The 21,905-nt window shown below is 44.6% G+C and overlaps 1 pseudogene; it reads right to left on the bottom strand.

Moving 5' to 3' along the window:
- LOC140732651 (uncharacterized) overlaps nucleotides 1-21,490 on the bottom strand; it is a 31,563-nt pseudogene extending 10,073 nt beyond the window's left edge.
- Nucleotides 21,491-21,905: the final 415 nt, after the last annotated feature.

Below are 21,905 nucleotides of genomic sequence, written 5' to 3'. Positions count from 1 at the left end.
ACAGCTACATCACCCTCTTTGTCATCTACTGGAAAGAGGCCTCAGTAGTGATGCCAACACCAAAGTAACTTGCTCACCAGTGCTTAGTTTGTGTTGTGCCTTAAGTTATTGACCTCTGCGCTCATCACAACCTCAGATTTGGGTCTGGATGCAAGAGGCCGCTGCTGGAGCAGAGCTGAGATCAATACCTTTGATATCAAGACAGTATGTGACTACCAATGGAGACACACATATTACCAGCTTTGGGTGTTTCCAATGAAAGTGTAGATATTATTGCCATTGTGCCATTTTTTTACTCTGTTAAAGAGATACAGTATATATATTATCGTAATTGGGCTATTTTGTCAGGGAGATGTATTAGGACTGTCATAGGCTAAGAAACCCAGAATCTGGGAATCTCCTCTGGGCACCATCTCTAAATAAGATAGCGGAGAAGAATCAGGCCATTTGGCCCATCAAATCTACCCTGGTATTCAATTGTGGCTGGTATCTTTTTCAAACTCTATCTCCTGCTTTCTCTCTGTAATCCTTCATCCCCTCAACCTATCAATCTCTGTCTAAAATACTTCCAATGACGTGGCCTCCACTACCCTCAATGGCAATGAATTCTACAGATCAATCCCACCTCTGGCTGAAGTAATTCCTTCTCATCTCAGTTTTGAAAGGATGACTCGTTATTTTGAGGCCGTGCCCTCAGATTCTAAATTTTCCTACTAATGGAGACCTCCTCTCCACATCCACTCTGTTCAGTAGGTTTCAATGAGATCTCATTGCATTTACACAGAACATTTCAAATTAATGTTGATTTCAAGGAGAGCAATAATAAGGACATTTAAAGTATTAAAAATAATTATCTCTTCTTAATATTGCATGCTATTCTATTTTGGATATACTCTATATCACTGTTTCTTCTTCATCATCTCCAGATCCACATCTTGGGCTTCCATCATATACAGCGCTGTGGGAGAAACTTCATCAGAAGGACTGCAGTAGCTCCCAGAGGTGGTTCTTTGCTACCTTCTCAAAGACAACTGAAGTGGAGTGATATTATGATGCTGAGATACATCCTCAGATGCACTGGGACACATCATCAATGATGTAACCTGGGCTCATTGGGTGTTTCGGGTCTTTCAACATCAAACACCCTCACCTCAGTGACCTAGTCAGGGTAGATCAGGCCCCAGCTTGGTCCACGGGTTACACCTCTTAATCCATAGCTATCTGGAGACACACTCAACAGTCCAAACTTCTTCCAAGGTCCACACATAAATGCACAGTGACTATATTTGCTTAGTTTATTTTGATGTAATTTCCAGCAATTTAAAATGAAGTGACTGGCAAACAAAGGACCAGTCACTGATTATGAAAGCATATTCTGAGGGGATAAATGCACTTTCTGCAGAAAAGGCACCTGATTACCAGGACCAAACACATAATTCTACCGGTAGAAGTATTGTGTATAAAGCTCTTCTGGATTCCGCTGCCTTGAATTCAATACCAGTATAAACCCGAACAGAATACTCAGTTCCAGCAACTATTCGGCTTTTAGGCACAACTTACTAATTGACTCCAAAGTAGACTCTGTAAGTTGCCTCCTGCACCAGCTTTCCCCCACTTCAACCTCACCCAGCTCCAGGAGTTTAGGGATTAACACAGGTCCTCCTCAGCTTACAAAACACAAGTTTATGTACAGGGCGAACGTAGGAATGAGCACCTGCGTAATGGATTCGCCACTGCTGCAGGAATCCAGGAATCTTCCAGCGAGTGGCAACTTGTTTTCCAATTTGCAAACTGTTCCGGCTATGGACCTTGCTGTACGGGGTGGTGGGGTGGAGATACGTCTGTACCAGAGGAGGTGTAAGCCTCTCCTTGCCTCCACCAGCCTGCAGGTCCCCCTTGGGCAAGGTGTAGCACCTGCATAGACCCACCCTCCCAATCAGGTCATGTGAAGCCATGGGAGCAGGTGGTGGATGGTCGTACGAGTAGCTGGTGCACATCACAAGTCCTGGTTAAGCGACCACTAATAACAGGCAGACAATCTCTGAAGAGTACTGATAATGGTTGGGGGTCACCTGTCATGTAAAGACACTGCCCAGCAGAAGGAAATGGCAAACAAGTTCTGTCGAAAAATTTGCCAAGAACAGTCATGGATCTTTCAAGAGTTCTTGCAAATTCTTCTTTTCTAACATATCAGATCAGCTTTTTGGAAGGTAAATACTCAGATAGTGTCATGTTCAGATCATGCCCTGGGTGGATTCAGGCAGAGATATTTGCAGATATTTTTAACTTCTCCCTGCTTTAATAAGACCACAATCACCCTGCGACACAAGAAAAAAAATGTAATGTGTCTTAATGCCTACTGCCCAGTGCTCTAACGAGTAAGGGTGAGGATAAGCCTGAACAGGATATTCAGTGCTTTGAGAGGCTGTCATTGGCACACCCCAGCTCTCACTTTGCAGACAACCTTAAACTTACTGCAATTTGCCGATGCTATCTCATTGGAGCATCCGGACAGTAAAGGCATCTATGTCAGACTATTGCTCCGCCCACAATACTATGATTCCAAGTAAAATCATCACCAAACCCTGGGAGCTAGTGCCTCCCTCTGGAGCTGGATCTTTGACTTTATAACCATGAGTTGAATAAGGACAGGCAGCACCACTTCCACCATGATTGTCCTCTGCATCCCAGTCTCTGTATACTTATGGCTACCTGGCCAGATTTTTCTCTAACTCCATCTACAAGTTTTCAGATGATACCACTGCATTGGGCCACATCTCAGGTAGCAATGATTTGGAATGCATCAATGATGCCGAGGTGGAGGTGGAGGTGGTTGAGAGCTTCAAGTTCCTAAGAGTAAGTACCACTGTACTATGTCCTGCTCCAACCACGTAGATGCCAAAGTCAAGAAAATGAACCAGTGTCTGTATTTCTCCAGGATGCTAAGGAAATTTGGGACGTCCCCATTGCCCCTCACCAATTTTTATAGATGCACCACAGAAAGTAGATGCATCACAAGTCGGTGTGATAACTGATTTGCCCAAGAGTGCAAGAAATTACAGGGAGTTGTGAATGCATCACACAAACCACTGACTCCATCTACCCTTCCCACTGTCTCAGAAAAGCAACAATCATAATGAAGGGTACCTCCTATTCTTCCTCCCTGTCCTCCTTCATCAGGCAGGAGAATGGGGCAGCGAGGGAAAATAGATCAGCCATGATCAAACGGTGGAGCAGACTCAATGGACCAAAGGCCAAGTTCTGCTCCTCTATGTGACAATAATAAACCAATAACACATTATTATACAATGGTTCTGTAATAAACACTGCTGAAAATCCATCTGATTTTTGTTGATATTGTGCTATTAATTTCATCAGAGACGGCCCTTGAGATATAGTTTATTCGTTATTCATTCATTTATTAAGACTCAGTTTGAAATAGGCCCTTCTGGCCCTTCGAGCTGTAAAGCCCGGCAATTCCCCAATTTTATTCCAAGCGCGGCACTGTTACAATAACCAATTAACCTACCAACCAGTACGTCTTTGGACTGTGGGAGAAAACTGGAATACCTGGAGGAAACCGACACAGTCATAGGGAGAACGTACAAACTCCTTGAAACCGCTGGTACTGCAAAGCGTTGTGTTAACCACCACACTACAATGAGAAAAGGAATGGCATTGACAGTGCAAGACACACTCAGTATCACGTCAGCCTAGCTTATCTCCTCAAATCTCTGAAATGTAGCTTAGAACCACAACGATTCCTTCCAGCGCATTCCTTCTGTTCCTGAAAACCTTAGTCAACTCTGCATCAGGTTTCTATGTTGGTGTATAGATAGGGTAAAAGCACACAGATTTTCTTCCACTGAGGTTGGGTGAGATGAGAACTGGAGGCCATAGGTTAAGGGTGAAAGGTGAAATGTTTAAAGGAAACTTGAGGGAGAACTTCTTCACTAAGAGGGTAGTATAAGTGTGGAATGCAATGGAAGTGATGGATATGAGTTTAATTCCAACATTTAAGAAAAATTTGGCTACGTGGATGGATGGGCCTGTTTATGTGCTCTCGTGCTCTATGAGTCTATATGCACACCAGCTCTGCACATTTTTTGTCCATTCCTAATTGCTCTTGTCAACCACATTAATTTGGAGATACGTGGACCACACTGAATGGTACTGGCAGATTGACTGGTCTTTAGAGCATTGAATTAGATGGGCTTTTGCAACATTTCATTGTTACAGATACTATCATTTTTCAAAATCCAGTTTTATTTAATTACTTGAAAGTAAATTCCCAGCTGAACTCGTGTGTCTAGGTAAATGGTCCAGAGTGCTGGCTACTTGTCTTGATACTTAATCATCCTCCCTCTTTAGAAGAGAGGAGATTAAATAAACAGCATAAGATTCTGTTATATGATCCATAACTTTGCCTAATGGATGATTTAATTTTCAGGATCAACAAACAAGACTTTTGCAAACTTTATTCAAGTTAAGTTGGGACAAAGCCTGCATGTCCAACTTGCAATATCCCAAGAGCTCTCAACTGAGAATTAGTAAATTCTGAAATTGGGCTCTGGGAGGATCCACATTATTGTGATCCCCAGCATAATGAGTTTTTTTTTTTTTGCTTTCTAAGATCTTCATCCAATGTGGACATGTCACACTATGGAGGCAGAAAGATTAATGTCTAGGTCTGACCTCCTGCAGGTTTGGTATCTGTGGTCAGCATGTAGTTGCGTCAAAGACTGACTTAGAAAGTCCTCAGTGGGTTTGAACACAGCAGTCTAGGAAGACTCTCCAAGGCAGTACTTATGTGCTATCTCTTGAGTGATGCCTCATGATGACGTCTTTTGTCAGCATGTTAAAACTGTCTGCTCCTAGGGTGCTTCTTGAATCAAAGGGGATATCTTCACTCAACTTCACTTGTCCCATCATTAAAATGTTCCCACAACCTATGGATTCACTTTCAAGGACTCTTTATTTCATGGTTTAAATATTTATTGCTTATTAATTTATTATTATTATTATTTCTTGCTTTTTGTATTTGCAGAGTTTGCTGTCTTTTGCACACTGGTTGAACGCCCATGTTCAATTCTGTTGTGCTTATTATAGATAGATAGATAGATAGATAGATAGATAGATAGATAGATAGATAGATAGATAGATAGATAGATAGATAGATAGATAGATACTTTATTCATCCCCATGGGGAAATTCAACTTTTTTTCCCAATGTCCCATACACTTGTTGTAGCAAAACTAATTACATACAATACTTAACTCAGTAAAAATTATGATATGCATCTAAATCACTATCTCAAAAAGCATTAATAATAGCTTTTAAAAAGTTCTTAAGTCCTGGCAGTAGAATTGTAAAGCCTAATGGCATTGGGGAGTATTGACCTCTTCATCCTGTCTGAGGAGCATTGCATCGATAGTAACCTGTCGCTGAAACTGCTTCTCTGTCTCTGGATGGTGCTATGTAGAGGATGTTCAGAGTTATCCATAATTGACCGTAGCCTACTCAGCGCCCTTCGCTTAGCTACCGATGTTAAACTCTTGAGTACTTTGCCCACGACAGAGCCCGCCTTCCTTACCAGCTTATTAAGACGTGAGGCGTCCCTCTTCTTAATGCTTCCTCCCCAACACGCCACCACAAAGAAGAGGGCGCTCTCCACAACTGACCTATAGAACATCTTCAGCATCTCACTACAGACATTGAATGACGCCAACCTTCTTAGGAAGTACAGTCGACTCTGTGCCTTCCTGCACAAGGCATCTGTGTTGGCAGTCCAGTCTAGCTTCTCGTCTAACTGTACTCCCAGATACTTGTAGGTCTTAACCTGCTCCACACGTTCTCCATTAATGATCACTGGCTCCATATGAGGCCTAGATCTCCTAAAGTCCACCACCATCTCCTTGGTCTTGGTGATATTGAGACGCAGGTAGTTTGAGTTGCACCATATCACAAAGTCCTGTATCAGTTTCCTATACTCCTCCTCCTGTCCATTCCTGACACACCCCACTATGGCCGTGTCATCAGCGAACTTCTGCACATGGCAATTTTATTTCAATGTACAGCACAGAATAGGCCCTTCTGCCCCTGCAATCCCACGATTTTAATCCTAGCCTAGTTACAAGGACAACTTACTTTGACCAATTAACCTACTAGCCAGTACATCTTTGGACTGTGGGAAGAAAGCAGAGCATCTGAAGAAAACATGTGCATTTCACAGGGAGAACGTACAGGTGATGCCAGAATTGAACTCTGAATTCTGACATCCCACACTGTAATACTACTGTGGCATCAATTGAATTTATTGAGTATGCCTGCAAGAAAATGAATCTCAGGGTTGTATATGGGGACATATATGCACTTTGATAATAAATTTACTTTGCACTTTGAAGTTCATGGAACTCCACTAAAGAAGAGGAGCTCACAGTGGTGGGCAAGCCAATATTTATCAGCATTTCCAACAGCTGCTTATCTAGTTATTTTCACTTTAGTGTTAATGAGAATTGATAGGTACAGGCTGGCTGTCAAATATCTGTCACAGTGACTAGAACTCAGAAGTCCTCACTGAATGTGAAGCATCCGATACAATCTGCAAGAAATATGAATATTGCTGCAGAACTGCAGAGTCTTTTCTTCTCTGGATCCTGACTTTCTCCTAGTTTTTTTTCACAGAAGAGGTAGATGCTTGATTTCAGAGTGGCCTCTGCAGCAGTCATGCTCCACATGAACCTGCTCTGTAGCTCATTGGTTTAACAAGCTTGCGGCTTCTTCTCTCATTGTAACTATTGCAAATCCCCTTACCCACAGCTAAGTGATTAATGCAACCACTCCTAGCACCATTCATCGCCTTCACTCACTGAGGGATCTCCGTGGTTTCTCCAACAAAGTCTGAAAGGTCAAGCTTTTGCAAGTTTTGGTTTAGTAATGTCACCTGTACTGAGGTACTGTGAAAATGTTTGTTTTGCAGGTCATACAGATAGATATTTCCAAACATAAGTACTTTGGGATAATACAGAAGGAATACCCTAATAGAATATGGAGTTATAGTTACAGATAAAGTGCAAGGCAGGTAGACAATAGGTCCGTGATTGGAAAATCAGTAGTCCATCCTTATTGTACATGAGGTCCGTTCTTTTAACAGTAGGACAGAAGCTGCCCTTCTGGTGGGAGATGGCAGGAATACAGCTGGAAGGTCACTACAGGAGGACTTCACTCATAGAAAGGGCCAGATTGAAAAGGTGAGGTGTCAGGGCTGGACAGGCCAATGTACAGCTCACCACTTGACGAGGTTTCAAGTCAAGTCACTTTTTATTGTCATTTCGACCTTAACTGCTGGTACAGTACACAGTAAAAACCGAGACAACATTTTTCAGGACCATGGTGCTACGGAAAACAATACAAAACTACACTGAACTACATAAACCAACACAAAAACTGCACTAGACTACAGGCCTACCCAGGGCTGCATAAAGTGCACAAAACATTACAATAAATAATAAACAAGACTATAGGCACAGCACAGGGCAGTAAGTTGGTGTCAGTCCAGACTCTGGGTATTGAGGAGTCGAATGGCTTGGGGGAAGAAACTGTTACATAGTCTGGTCGTGAGAGCCCGAATACTTTGGTGCCTTTTCCCAGATGGCAGGAGGGAGAAGAGTTTGTATGAGGGGTGTGTGGGGTCCTTCATAATGCTGTTTGCTTTGCGGATGCAGCGTGTGGTGTAAGTGTCTGTAATGGCGGGAAGAGAGACCCCGATGATCTTCTCAGCTGACCTCACTATCCGCTGCAGGGTCTTGTGATCTGAGATGGTGCAATTTCCGAACCAGGCAGTGATTCAGCTGCTCAGGATGCTCTCAATACAACCCCTGTAGAATGTGATGAAGATGTGGGGTGGGAGATGGACTTTCCTCAGCCTTCGCAGAAAGTAGAGACGCTGCTGGGCTTTCTTTGCTATGGAGCTGGTGTTGAGGGACCAGGTGAGATTCTCTGCCAGGTGAACACTAAGAAATTTGGTGATCTTAACGATCTCTACTGAGGAGCCATCAATGTTCAGCAGGGAGTGGTCACTCCGTGCCCTCCTGAAGTCAACAACCATCTCTTTTGTTTTGTTCACATTCAGAGACAGATTGCTGGCTCTGCACCAGTCCATTAGCCGCTGCACCTCCTCTCTGTACGCTGACTCATTGTTCTTGCTGATGAGACCCAGCACGGTCGTGTCATTGGCGAACTTGATGATGTGGTTCGAGCTGTGTGTTGCAGCACAGTCGTGGGTCAGCAGAGTGAACAGCAGTGGACTGAGCACACAGCCCTGGGGAGCCCCCGTGCTCAGTGTGATGGTGTTGGAGATGCTGCTCCCGATCCGGACTGACTGAGGTCTCCCGGTCAGGAAGTCTAAGATCCAGTTGCAGAGGGAGGTGTTCAGGCCAGTAGGCTCAGCTTTCCAATCATCTTCCGAGGAATGGTTGTGTTGAATGCTGAACTGAAGTCTATGAACAGCATTCGAACGTACGTGTCTTTTTTGTCCGGGCGGGTTAGGGCCGGGTGGAGGTGATGGCAATGGCGTCGTCTGTTGAACAGTTGGGACGGTACACAAACTGCAGGGGGTCCAGTGAGGGGGGCAGCAGGGTCTTGATGTGCCTCATGATGAGCCTCTCGAAACACTTCATGATGATACATGTGAGTGCATCTCTGTGCTGAACTGACGCCGTGGCCTGCAACTAACGGACTCCTGGACCGACTGCAGTGGTGACTGGCTTCACGGCTGTGAACTCACTTTCGTGAACTTCAGTTCTGAATGCATTTGCTTACTTTATACTTCTTGCACAATTTGTTCTTTTGTTTTTATGTTTGATAGTCTTTTTTCATTTTCAATCTTTTTTTATTGATTTAAAAGAATAAGGATAAATAAAAGTCAGAGAAGTTATCTCAAATACATATTTCAATAATAGTACAAAGAAAGGAATATACACTGTCAAAATGCTTTTTGAGATAGTGATTTAGATGTATATCATATTTTTTACTGAGTTAAGTATTGTATGTAATTAGTTTTGCTACAACAAGTGTATGGGACATTGGAAAAAAGTTGAATTTCCCCATGGGGATGAATAAAGTATCTATCTATCTATCTATCTATCTAAAATCATATATAGTGTGAAGCTAATATAAAGGGAAAAAAAGGATCACATCTCCTCTAAACAATTCATAGTAAAAAAAGACTCCAAAATTTCTGTTATTGAGAGGAAAAAACCCACTAAACTAACCTAAAACTAAAAAAAAGGGACTGGGTAGTCCACTTTGAAGATACAATTGGAAAAAAAAGGAAAAATCCTTCTGGTCAAATCTAAAACTTTGCGGAGAAGAAAAAAAAAGTTTTTTTTTCTTTTTTAATAGATTCTATTGTTTTTTTGTGTGGCAGCCTGTAAGGAGACAAATCTCAAGGTTGTACACAGCAAACGTACTTTAATAATAATTGTACTTTGAGCTTTGAACTTTGAACTCATTGGCAAGAAAAGGCTGCTCCAGCGATGGATGTTATCAATGCATCAAACTATGACATCCGTCTCATGTCGAATTCCACTGACAGATTGGTTGTTTTTTCCAGGAATTAGGGATCTCGGTGAGAATTTCCACTTTGCTGGATGAACTGTACAGGAGTAATTCATTTGGACACCTACTCTCTCCTCTTCCATCACATTATTGAGTCAAGCTGCTTGACACTTCAGTTTGATTTGACATCGAGAAGTACAGTGTTGCTTTGAGCCCGCTGGTGTAGAATGAAAGGACGCTGTTCGCATGCTAGATCAGACACGTATTGAGGCCAAGTAGGATACTCATTACCATGGAATGGGCCACTCATCCTCCTTGAGCTGTTTGGCCGGAAAGGAAGACATTTTAGCTGTTAAAGTGATCATAATTTGAGGTTTAAATGGCTTCCTTCACATATTTGGGTTTGCTTGTGACTGCCAAAACAAACCTCTATCCCACCAAGATTAAAATTTATCTGTACCATAAATACAATGTAATGTTTAATAAATCCATCAAACAATCCAAGAGAAATTGTTGGAGTCAGAGAATGGGAAAATATGAAATTCCCCACTGCAAAGAGAATTAACATCAAAGAAAGTGTTTTGTATTATTTATTGGCAAGGCCAACAGTGACTGTCCACGTGAGGGCATTGACGAGGTGAATTATTGAACCACTGCAGACTGAGGGTAATAGTAGTCCTATGCTGCATTTTGCATTTTTATAAATACATATAATAATATAATGGTTTTCACAGCCCCAGAACATCTTAACATTTTGTAGCCAAGAAAGTACTCCCAAGTGTAATTAATGTCATCTTCTTCTTTCTCTATCTCAGTTCCTTGGGATCAACAATTACCTTCATCTGTTTCTTGTGGGTTCCGATGAAGCAAATGAAGCTACCATTGACTCTCATTGGGAGAGGTGGTGGGTGATGCAGTGATTGGGCGGATAGTTAATGAAGTGGGGTGCCCCTGCTGGGGGGCTGCTATGTGCTCCTTCTCCACTTTGAACAGTCATGGGACAAAGATCCCCAGGATTCAGGAGGAAGCTACTGTATACTTTCTCCAGGAGGCTTTGAGCAGATACTCTGTCTGCCTGGTAATCTCTCCCTGTGACAGAGCTGGGAATAGTGTACCTGTGTTGGAAAGCACCTACATGAACAATATGGCCTGCCTGGTGGAGCTAGGAGAATGCCACCATGGCCTTAATGTCAGGGATGTTGGTCACTGACACTGCTTTGGTTATCTTTCTGGTGGATGTAGAGAATTGTGCAGAAAAAGCAGTGTATTCTCTTTCAAGAGCCTTAAAGTGCCAACTTTAAGTAATCTCGGTCTCTGAAGAATATACACAAGTAACTGGCGTACTCTGAGTTTTGTTCCAAATTCAAGGTCTTGATTTTTAATTAACCAAGGGCAATGTTCATGCATTACAGGTAATGGTGAATGGAGCTTAGAAAAATAGAGGGCTATAGGTAAGCCTAGTAATTTCTAAGGTAGGGACATGTTCGGCACAACTTTGTGGGCCGAAGGGCCTGTATTGTGCTGTAGGTTTTCTACGTGCCACTGATGCCTGTCTTTGTCAATTGAAGACTCCTGTGACTTGTTACTGAAGCATGCAATGGAACTGACCTTACACTCAATGTCCAAATGACCATGATCATCTACCCTGCTGCACATCATACTCACTTCATGGCGAGATCAGAGTATCTGTGTTGTGATCTTAAAAATGCAGAGCCAACTTGCATGCAGCACGTTTCCGAAAATTGCAATGCACTGGTAAACAGGGCACACTTTTAAGGTGAGCCAAAGGAATTTTGAAGGGATCTGAGGGGAAAGTTTTCTTTACCCAGAGTGCAGTTAATACCTGGAGCTCGTTGAAGAACATTTGGTCAGACACTTAAATAGGTAAAACATAGATCTAATGTGAATGAGGGGGATTAGTGTAGTCGGACGTAAACAGGTCATGTGAAGTTGGTGTTCCAGAGGGCCCACTTCAGTGCTGTATGGCTCGATGGCTCGGTAATGTCACTGCACTCCTTTTCTTCTCTGTCAGCGCCTACAATATGTAATAAGCTGTCTTGCCAACAAGTAACTGCCACTTCCCTGCTTTTGGAGAAAATCTCTTTGAACTCCCCTCCATAAGCATAGGAAAATGTCTATGGGTTGCTAAGCAACAGAGCACACAGGCAGTGCCACAGAGCCAGCAGAGACTCTCTGTTGTGGAGACAGATTTATCTGTAGATCTTAGCAATTTGACACTTACTAATATTTCATAAGCCTCCTTTAAAATTTATTGGCAGAGGTTTGGTGTTTGTTTTAACGAAGTTCCTTAGAAAATAGTGTTTTTCAGGGAGAAAAGGATATTTTCTGAGCTACTTTTCAATTTAAAAAAAAGTCCTGCAAACATAAATCCTTGCAATCTTGCTTGAGAAAACAGCATTGATTGTTGCCTTGGTTATTTATCGTTTTATTTTGAGAAGGTACTGAATTAAAGACATTCCTTAGCTGTAACTCAGCACAGAATTTTCCAAGAGGTTTTGCTGGTGAAGTCAAATTTCATTTTAAGTTGTGTGTAAGCATTTTTAATGCTTGAATTTAAACAACCAGGCACAATCAGAGATTTATTCTACCTTGGGGCCCCACCTTATATGAGTTATATTGCTTTTCTACCAAACAGACGTTCTAACCTGGAGTAGGAACTGCAAACGTGTGAAACACTCAGCAATACAGGCAGGAGCTGTAGTGAGAGAAACATAGCTGATGCAAACACAAGAGACTACAGATGCTGAAATCAGGAATAACAAATTCCAGAAGTTGAGCAGCATCTGAGGGGGGAACAGGAGCTGCCGACATTTTGTGATGAAACCGAGCATCAGGATTCTCAATCCTGAAATGAAATGCTGACAATGTCAAATTTCTTTTCCTCCCGCAGATTCCATTTCTGATTTGGGCCATCCATAGTCAAAGTTTAAAGTACATTTATTATCAAAGTATGTACGCAGTGTACAACCCTGCAATTCATCTTCCCCACAGACAGTCATGAAACAAAGACCATGGAACCAACCCATTCAAAGAAACACATGCATGTTCCTCCTCCTCCTCCATGCATGCAAAAAAAAATCGCTCAAACTCCAACAAAAAAATGAGGAAAACACAAAATATAAAACACGAAACAGAAGTAAAAGGCATATTTCAGTTCCGCTCAGTGTTCATTATCTTCAGGCTGCCCCAATTAAAAAATTGCTCAAAATTAGCAATAAGAAAGGAACGACTATAACTAGAACACATCATAAACCTGAATTAGAGTCTAAATCTGCAAACCATAATATTTAAAACTTGCTCCAGTACCATCTACTGATGCTCAACAGCCCTCCCTAAATGTTCAATATTCATTCATTCTCTCTTTCCCTCTCCCACTCACCCTCTCCACCCCATCTCTCTCTTTATCTCCCTCCCCCACCCACACATATCCCTTCCCCCCTCCTTTGTCTAATTTCAAGGGGAAACACTTAAACCTATGTGGAGGGATAGGAGAAGCCAGCCGACCCATCACTAGAAGATCTAATCTTACTGGAGCATACATATAAGGTCGCAAATCTACCCAAGTTATTCCATTAACAAATATGTTCTGGCTTCCTCAGTCAGTTGGGAGGAATAAGCATTTTGATAATGCACTGCTTTATCTTGGAGTTGTATTTAATATAATAACATACAAAAAAAAGGAGCTGGAGTAGGCCATCCCGCCATTTGGGCTTGCTTCAATGCGCATCGAGATCACAGCTGATCTTCTTCCTCAGCATCACCTCCTGCCCAACCTCCATAATCCTTCATTTCTTTCATATCCAGAAACTGAGCTCTGTTTCAAGTCAGAATCAGATTTAATATCATCGGTGTACATTATGGATTTGTTAATTTTGTGGATGCAGTACAATGCAATACATTATAATAGATATGGGAAAATTGAATATAGTAAGTATGTATATGGATATTAAATAGTTAAATTAAAATATGTAAGTACAAAAACAGAAATCTTAAAAAGTGGTGAGGTAGTGTTCATGGGTTCATTGTCTATTCAGTAATCTGGTGGCAGAGGGGAAGAAGCTGTTCCTGAATCACTCAGTGTGTGCCTTCAGGCTTCTGTACCTCCTCCTTGATGGTAACAATGAGAAGAGAGCACGTTCTGGGTGGTGGGGGTCCTTACTGATGGACACCGCCTTTCTGAGGCATCATTCCTCGAAGATGTCTTGGATACTATGGAAGCTAGTGACCATGATAGAGCTGACCAATTTTACCACTCTCTGCAGTTTACATTGACATGGTGCAGTAGCCCCCCCCCCACTCCCCAGCCCACCCCCAATACCAGACGGTGATGCAGCCAGTCAGAATGTTCTCCATGGTACATCTGTATAAGGTTTTGTGTGTTGTTTTAGGTGACAAACCAAATCTCCTCAGACTCCTAATGAAATTTCAATGAAACATAGCTGCATCAATATGTTGGGACCAGATTATGTCCTCAGATATCTTGACACCCAGCAGCTTGAAATTCCTGTAAACTGAACATTGAATGGTAGAAACGAACAATGATAGAACCATGGAGAGCTATGTACGAGGGAAGGGTTGGATTGATCTTAGCATAAAGTCAGCACCACATCATGGACCAAAGGGCCTCCACTAGGACTTCATTCCGTGGAGTGCGGGGGATGCAGGGATGACCCATCAGAGGTATATAAAATCATGAGCGGTACGGACAGGGTAAAGGCACAGTCTTTTTCTTTTGTAGGGAAAGGCATTCAAAATCTACAGGGCTTGGGTTTAGGGTGAGAGGGGAAAGATTTGAAAGCAACCTGAGGGGCAGCTTCATCACACAGAGGACGGTGGATAAATGAAATGAATTGCCAGAGGAAATGGTTGAGGCAGGTACAAAAACAACACTTAAAAGGCATTTAGATAGATCGGAAGGTTTAAGTGATTTGGATTAAAGATAGGCAAATAAGACTAGCTTAGGTGGGAATCTTGTTCGGCATGGACCGGTTGGGCCCAAGGTTCTTTTTCTGTGCTGTATGACCCCATGAATCTTTTGATTCCAATTTATAGCCACTTTAGATAATCATTTTAAAGCTAAGCGACACCATGGAGCAGTTTACAGTGGCCAAATAATTTGCCTACGCGCACCTTTGTGGAAAGTGGAACTTCCAGGGGAAGCCCACAGTGGCAAAGAGAGCGAGAGAGCGTGCAGGTTCCCGGGTCCCTGGAGCTGTCGGCCCGCACCTCCACATTCACCGAGCCTCCGTCCGTTTATTATGTTCACGGGGCCTGGTTTCTTGTAAGGTGGAACCCTTCGCTCGCAGAACTATAGGTAGGTAACAGCCACTCCTCTGAGTGGTTACCCGATCACTTCTATACCCCGGGCTGTTGTGTGAGTGGGAATTTCCTCAAGTGCTGGGGAGACCCCGAGGCAAGTTGACAGCAACGGCTGTTGCAGAGACTCAGGAAGGAGGCAACACAGGCAGGTCCTGTGGATAAAACCTTACAGAAAGTAGCAGAAGACAGCAGTTGTGAAGCTGACCATTATGCTGGGAGATTTCATTGCAATCTCCTTCGTCCAGTGCTCGGACTCTGCTGACTCCTCAAGTGTAACCAGTGAGCCTTAGCCAGATCTGATTATATTTGAAATCGACAGAACAAGTTACTCCTGATTGTGACTGAGATATTGATATGTCAATCCATCCCTCATCCAGAGTTCCTGATGCCCACTAACCAGGGGAGAAGCAGACGCTGCCTGAGCTGTGTTCATACTCACTCTCAGTGGGGGTGGGGGGTGACCTTCCTCTCCAACTCTTCTGCCTCTCTTCCCCTCTGTGACCGGCTCACATCACTTTCTCTAAAGCAACAAACAAGCTTCTGGAGGAATCCAAGAGTTGAGCAATATCTGTATGGGGGGGGGGATACAAATTGTTGATGTAACAGGGCAAGACCCCTCTTGAGGATTCTCCTGGGACACTCTACAAAACTCCTACCTAGCCTCTCCACCAATGAGCACATTTACAAGGACCACTACAGAAGAAAGTAGCATCCTTCATCAAAGATCGCCACCATCCAGGCTATGCCATCTCCACATGACTGCCATCAGGCAGGAGGTACAGAAGCCTCAGGACCCACACCACCAGGCTCAGGAACAGTTATTACCCCTCAGCCATCAGGCTCCTGAACCAGCATGGATAACTTAATTCACTACTACCCTGAACTGACTCCACAACCTCAACATCATCATTGTGTGCCGTGTGACGTAAGCGATCATGATCTTTGACCATGATCGTTCTTGGCAAATCTTTCTACAGAGTAGTTTGCCATTGTCTTCTTCTGGGCAGTGCCTTTACAAGACGGGTGACCTCAGCCATTATCAATACTCTTCAGAGATTGTCTGCCTGGCATCAGTGGTTGCATAGCCAGGACTTGTGATATGCACCAGCTGCTCAAACGACTATCCACCACCGGCTCCCATGGTTTCCCGTGACCCTGATCAAGGGGGTAAGCAGGTACTACATCTTGCCCAAGGGTGACCTGCAGGACAGCAGAGAGAAGAAGCGCCTTATACTTCCTTTTCAAGAGATGTGTCTCCTACCTACCAACCACCTACAACCTACAGACTCTTTACAACTCATAGAAACATGGAAAACCAGCAGCCCAATACAGGCCCATCAGCTCACGATGCTGTGCCGAACATGCCCATAGCCCTCTGTTTTGCTAAGCTGCATGTGCCTATCCAAGATTATCTTAAAAGACCTCATTGTATCTGCCTCCACCACCGTCGCTGTCAGCTCATTCCATGCACTCACCACTCTCTGCGTAAAAAACCTACCCCTGACCTCTCCTCTGTACCTACTTCCAAGCACCTTAAAACTGTGCCCTCTTGTGTTAGTCATTTCAGCCCTGGGAAAAAGCCTCTGGTCATCCACATAATCAATGCCTCTCATCATCTTATATACAACTCTATCAGGTCACCTCTCATCCTCCGTCGCTCCAAGGAGAAAAGGCCGTGTCCACTCAACCTGTTCTCATAAGGCATGCTACCCAATCCAGGCAACATCCTTTTAAATCTCCACTGCACCCTTTCTATAGTTTCCACATCCTTCCTGTAGTGAGACAACCAGAACTGAGCACAGTACTCCAAGTGGGGTCTGACCAGGGTCCTATATAGCTGTAACATTACCTCTCGGCTCTTAAACTCAATCCCATGATTGATAAAATCTAATGCACCATACGTCTTCTTAACCACAGAGTCAACTTGCACAGCAGCTTTGAGTGTCCTATGGACTGGGACCCCAAGATCCCTCTTACCCTCCACACTGCCAAGAGTCTTAACATTAATACTATATTCTGCCATCATATTTGACCTACCAAAATGAACCACCTCACACTTATCTGGGTTGAACTCCAACTGCCACTTCTCATCCCAGTTTGGCATCCTATCGATGTCCCGTTGCGACCTCTGACAGCCCTCCACACTATCCACAACACCCCCCAACCTTTGTGTCATCCACAAATTTACTAACCCTTCCCTTCACTTCCTCATCCAGGTCATTTATAAAAATCACGAAGAGTAAGGGTCCTTGAAACACCCCACTGGTGACCGACCTCCATGCAGAATATGACCCGTCTACAACAACACTTTGCCTTCTGTGGGCAAGTCAGTTCTGGATCCACAGAGCAATGTCCCCTTGCATCCCATGCCTCCTTACTTTCTCAATAAGCCTTGCATGGGGTACCTTATCAAATGCCTTGCTGAAATCCATATACACTGCATCTACATGTGTTTAGTCACATCCCCAAAAAATGTAATCAGGCTCATAAGGCACGACCTGCCTTTAACAAAGCCCTGCTGACTATTCCTAATCATATTATGCCTCTCCAAATGATCATAAATTCTGCCTCTCAGGATCTTTTCCATCAACTTACCAACCACTGAAATAAGACTCACTGGTCTATAATTTCCGGGGCTACCTCTCCTCCCTTTCTTGAATAGGGAAACAACATCTGCAATCCTCCAGAACCTCTCCTGTCCCTACTGATGATGCAAAGATCATTGCCAGAGGCTCAGCAATCTCCTCACTCTCCTCCCATCATAGCCTGGGGTATATCTCACAAAGTACACTGCAGATGCTGTGGTCAGATCAACAAGTACATCAAGCTGGAGGAACTCAGCAGGTCGGGCAGCATCCGTGGAAATGAGCAGTCAACGTTTCAGGCCAAGACCCTTCGTCAGGTCTTGGCCCTAAACATTGACTGCTCGTTTCCACGGATGCTGCCCGACCTGCTGAGTTCATCCAGCTTGTATGTGTTGCTGGGGTATATCTAGTCTGGTCCCGGTGACTTATCCAACTTGGTGCTTTCCAAAAGCTCCAGCACATCCCCTTACAGTACATGCTCAAGCTTTTCAGTCCACTGTAAGTCATCCCTACAATCGCCAAGGTCCTTTTCCATAGTGAATACTGAAGCAAAGTATTCATTAAGTACCTCTGCTATCTCATCCAGTTCCATGCACACTTTTCCACTGTCACACTTGATTGGTCCTAATCTCTCATTCCTTATCCTCTTGCTCTTCACATACTGCCAGTCTCTTTCTCTCTCGCTCTCCCCCATATCCTTTCCTGTCTCCCTCTGAAATCCTCCCTAACTCTCTCACTCTCCCCATATCCTTTCCTCTGTCTCCCTCTGAAATCTTCTCTCACTCTTTCTCTCTCTCACTCTCCCCCATATCCTTTCCTCTGTCTCCCTCTGAAATCTTCTCTCACTCTTTCTCTCTCTCACTCTCCCCCATATCCTTTCCTCTGCCTCCCTCTGAAATCCTCCCTAACTCTCTCACTCTCCCCATATCCTTTCCTCTGCCTCCCTCTGAAATCCTCCCTAACTCTCTCACTCTCCCCCATATCCTTTCCTCTGCCTCCCTCTGAAATCCTCCCTAACTCTCTCACTCTCCCCTGTATCCTTTCCTCTGTCTCCCTCTGAAATCTTCTCTCACTCTTTCTCTCTCTCACTCTCCCCCATATCCTTTCCTCTGCCTCCCTCTGAAATCCTCCCTAACTCTCTCACTCTCCCCCATATCCTTTCCTGTCTCCCTCTGAAATCCTCCCTAACTCTCTCACTCTCCCCATATCCTTTCCTCTGTCTCCCTCTGAAATCTTCTCACTCTTTCTCTCTCTCACTCTCCCCCATATCCTTTCCTCTGTCTCCCTCTGAAATCTCTCACTCTTTCTCTCTCTCACTCTCCCCATATCCTTTCCTCTGCCTCCCTCTGAAATCCTCCCTAACTCTCTCACTCTCCCCTGTATCCTTTCCTCTGTCTCCCTCTGAAATCTTCTCTCACTCTTTCTCTCTCTCACTCTCCCCCATATCCTTTCCTGTCTCCCTCTGAAATCTCTCACTCTTTCTCTCTCTCACTCTCCCCATGTCCTTTCCTCTGCCTCCCTCTGAAATCCTCCCTAACTCTCTCACTCTCCCCCATATCCTTTCCTGTCTCCCTCTGAAATCTCTCACTCTTTCTCTCTCTCACTCTCCCCATGTCCTTTCCTCTGCCTCCCTCTGAAATCCTCCCTAACTCTCTCACTCTCCCCCATATCCTTTCCTCTGTCTCCCTCTGAAATCTCTCACTCTTTCTCTCTCTCACTCTCCCCATATCCTTTCCTCTGCCTCCCTCTGAAATCCTCCCTAACTCTCTCACTCTCCCCATATCCTTTCCTCTGTCTCCCTCTGAAATCTTCTCTCACTCTTTCTCTCTCTCACTCTCCCCCATATCCTTTCCTCTGCCTCCCTCTGAAATCCTCCCTCTCTCACTCTCCCCCATATCCTTTCCTCTGCCTCCCTCTGAAATCCTCCCTAACTCTCTCACTCTCCCCTGTATCCTTTCCTCTGTCTCCCTCTGAAATCTTCTCTCACTCTTTCTCTCTCTCACTTTCCCCCATATCCTTTCCTCTGCCTCCCTCTGAAATCCTCCCTAACTCTCTCACTCTCCCCTGTATCCTTTCCTCTGTCTCCCTCTGAAATCTTCTCTCACTCTTTCTCTCTCTCACTCTTTCTCTCTCTCACTCTCCCCCATATCCTTTCCTGTCTCCCTCTGAAATCTTCTCTCACTCTTACTCTCTCTCACTCTCCCCCATATCCTTTCCTCTGTCTCCCTCTGAAATCTTCTCTCACTCTTTCTCTCTCTCACTCTCCCCATATCCTTTCCTCTGTCTCCCTCTGAAATCTTCTCTCACTCTTTCTCTCTCTCACTCTCCCCATATCCTTTCCTCTGTCTCCCTCTGAAATATTCTCTCACTCTCCCCCATATCCTTTCCTCTGCCTCCCTCTGAAATCCTCCCTAACTCTCTCACTCTCCCCCATATCCTTTCCTCTGTCTCCCTCTGAAATCTTCTCTCGCTCTCTCTCACTCACAAACATAAATAAACTTTCCTCGGGCTTCCAGCCGGATACGGGCATCTTCTTCAGGGTTTCGCTGACAAACATCGCTTCGTCATCGAAACGTCAGTTGTAATCAATACTTGTATCGGCTGGAAGCCCGAGAAGAGCTTATTCATCACGTATGCTGAGAAAGCACTGGATCCCTTTTTCTAAAAGAAATTGATTGAATCCGTTGACGGCACTGGAGAGAGTCCCGAGAAGGGCGACGAGACTCATTCCGGATCTGCAGGGTGTGAACTATGAAGAAAGACTGAAAGAATTATATCTCTTTAGCCTAAGCAGATGTAGAATAAGAGCAGACATGACAGAAGTGTTCAAAATCATTAAGGGTGGATGCCAGCTGGTACTTCAGAATTAATCCATCAATGAGGACCCAGGGCTGCAGGTGGAGACTAGCTAAAGGGAGATTTCAGACTAACATCAGGAAGCATTCCTTTACACAGTGTATTGTGGACACATGGAACAAACTACCTAGTTGTGAAGCTGAGAGTGGTACCTTAGAGACTTGCAAATCTAAATTTAATAGTTATTTCAATAGACTACGTGAATAGGAATTTGGCAGGCTTTGTTGGGCCGAATGGCCTGGTCTTGTCCAAAAACTTTCTTGTGTTATAATGTTCTAATGGTAAAACTGGAGAGACGTTTAGCTCCATAAAAGCGCCGATTTAGAAAAAAGTTTTAAGTCCTGGACCTTCACCCCAACCCCTCTCCGGCCATTCAGTGAAATATTTTGAAGTTTTGTTCCTCGTTTGTTCAATCTATTCCCGCCTCAAGACTTCAAAAGGCTTAAATAGGGACATAAAGAGGCAGCTAAGCACGGGCACGCAGAAAGAAACAGACTGGGAGAGACGGGGAGCATGAGACACGGGAGCAGGCGGAACTACACGGGCACGCTGAAAGAAACAGACTGGGAGAGACGGGGAGCATGAGACACGGGAGCAGGCGGAACTACACGGGCACGCTAAAAGACAGACGCATTGGGGTGGAAATGGCGGTAAAACACACAAGTTGGACGCGAGAAATGTCAGTGAGGTCGGTCTGCATCTGAAGCAGAAAGCACAGTGGCATTCCATCTGCGTCTGTTCGTGGAACGTAGAAAGAGAGCGAAGTACGAAAACACACAAACGTGTATTAAAGCAGTCACACACGCACAGTCTCTCTCTCTCCCCCTGGGAGATAGAAGATGCTTCTGTACTGAAGTGGTACTCTGCCTCAGGCCCTGTGTAAATGCACTGACTTCTCCCGAGGCCGGGAAGGAGAGTCCGCACGGCGCTGTCTGTTCGACCAAGCGATTCGGAGATGTCTCTGGGCCTGCTGTAAACTGAATTCGCACACTGCATGTAGCCACCTCCCCGGATGGGGTCCTGTGCTGGAGTGCGGCAGCCTCTGCGGGGACTGGGCGCACACGGTGAAGCACCTCATCCTCCCTTCCACCGGCCCTCGGGAAGGAAAGGTGGCGCGGATTCCGCAGGCTGCCGTTCGCATCTGCCCACATGCCCCGGCTATATATAACATGACGAAGGCGTGAGCGCGGATAAGAGCGGTGGAAGCTGCAAACCCACGCCGGCTTGGGGGCTACAGGTGCCGACTCCAGCAGCGGCAGGTGCGTACCTCGGCCATCTGGCGTGCTCCTGTCAAGGGCGATGCTTCCCACACGTTCTCGGTGGCGTCTGCTGCTTCTGCAGAGACCTTACTGCAGCAGCAGAGGCGGCCCGGGACAGAAATTAAAAGGTACATTCCCGAGGAAGGACACAAACTCCAAGGTGAGATGGTGAGGGTATAAAAGAGCAGTTGTCAGTACACCAGGACCTGCCCCAAAGACATGTCCCGTTCTCCATGTCCTTACCCCACACAACCTGGCCCGTTGCCCACACATACACTGTCCTAGGCCCACCCTTTCTCTCCTCATA

The sequence above is a fragment of the Hemitrygon akajei genome, chromosome 9 (assembly GCF_048418815.1).
Source record: "Hemitrygon akajei chromosome 9, sHemAka1.3, whole genome shotgun sequence".
Lineage (NCBI taxonomy): Eukaryota > Metazoa > Chordata > Chondrichthyes > Myliobatiformes > Dasyatidae > Hemitrygon > Hemitrygon akajei.
Note: the sequence above shows the minus strand (reverse complement) of the source record. Positions and strands in the feature narration are given on the sequence as shown.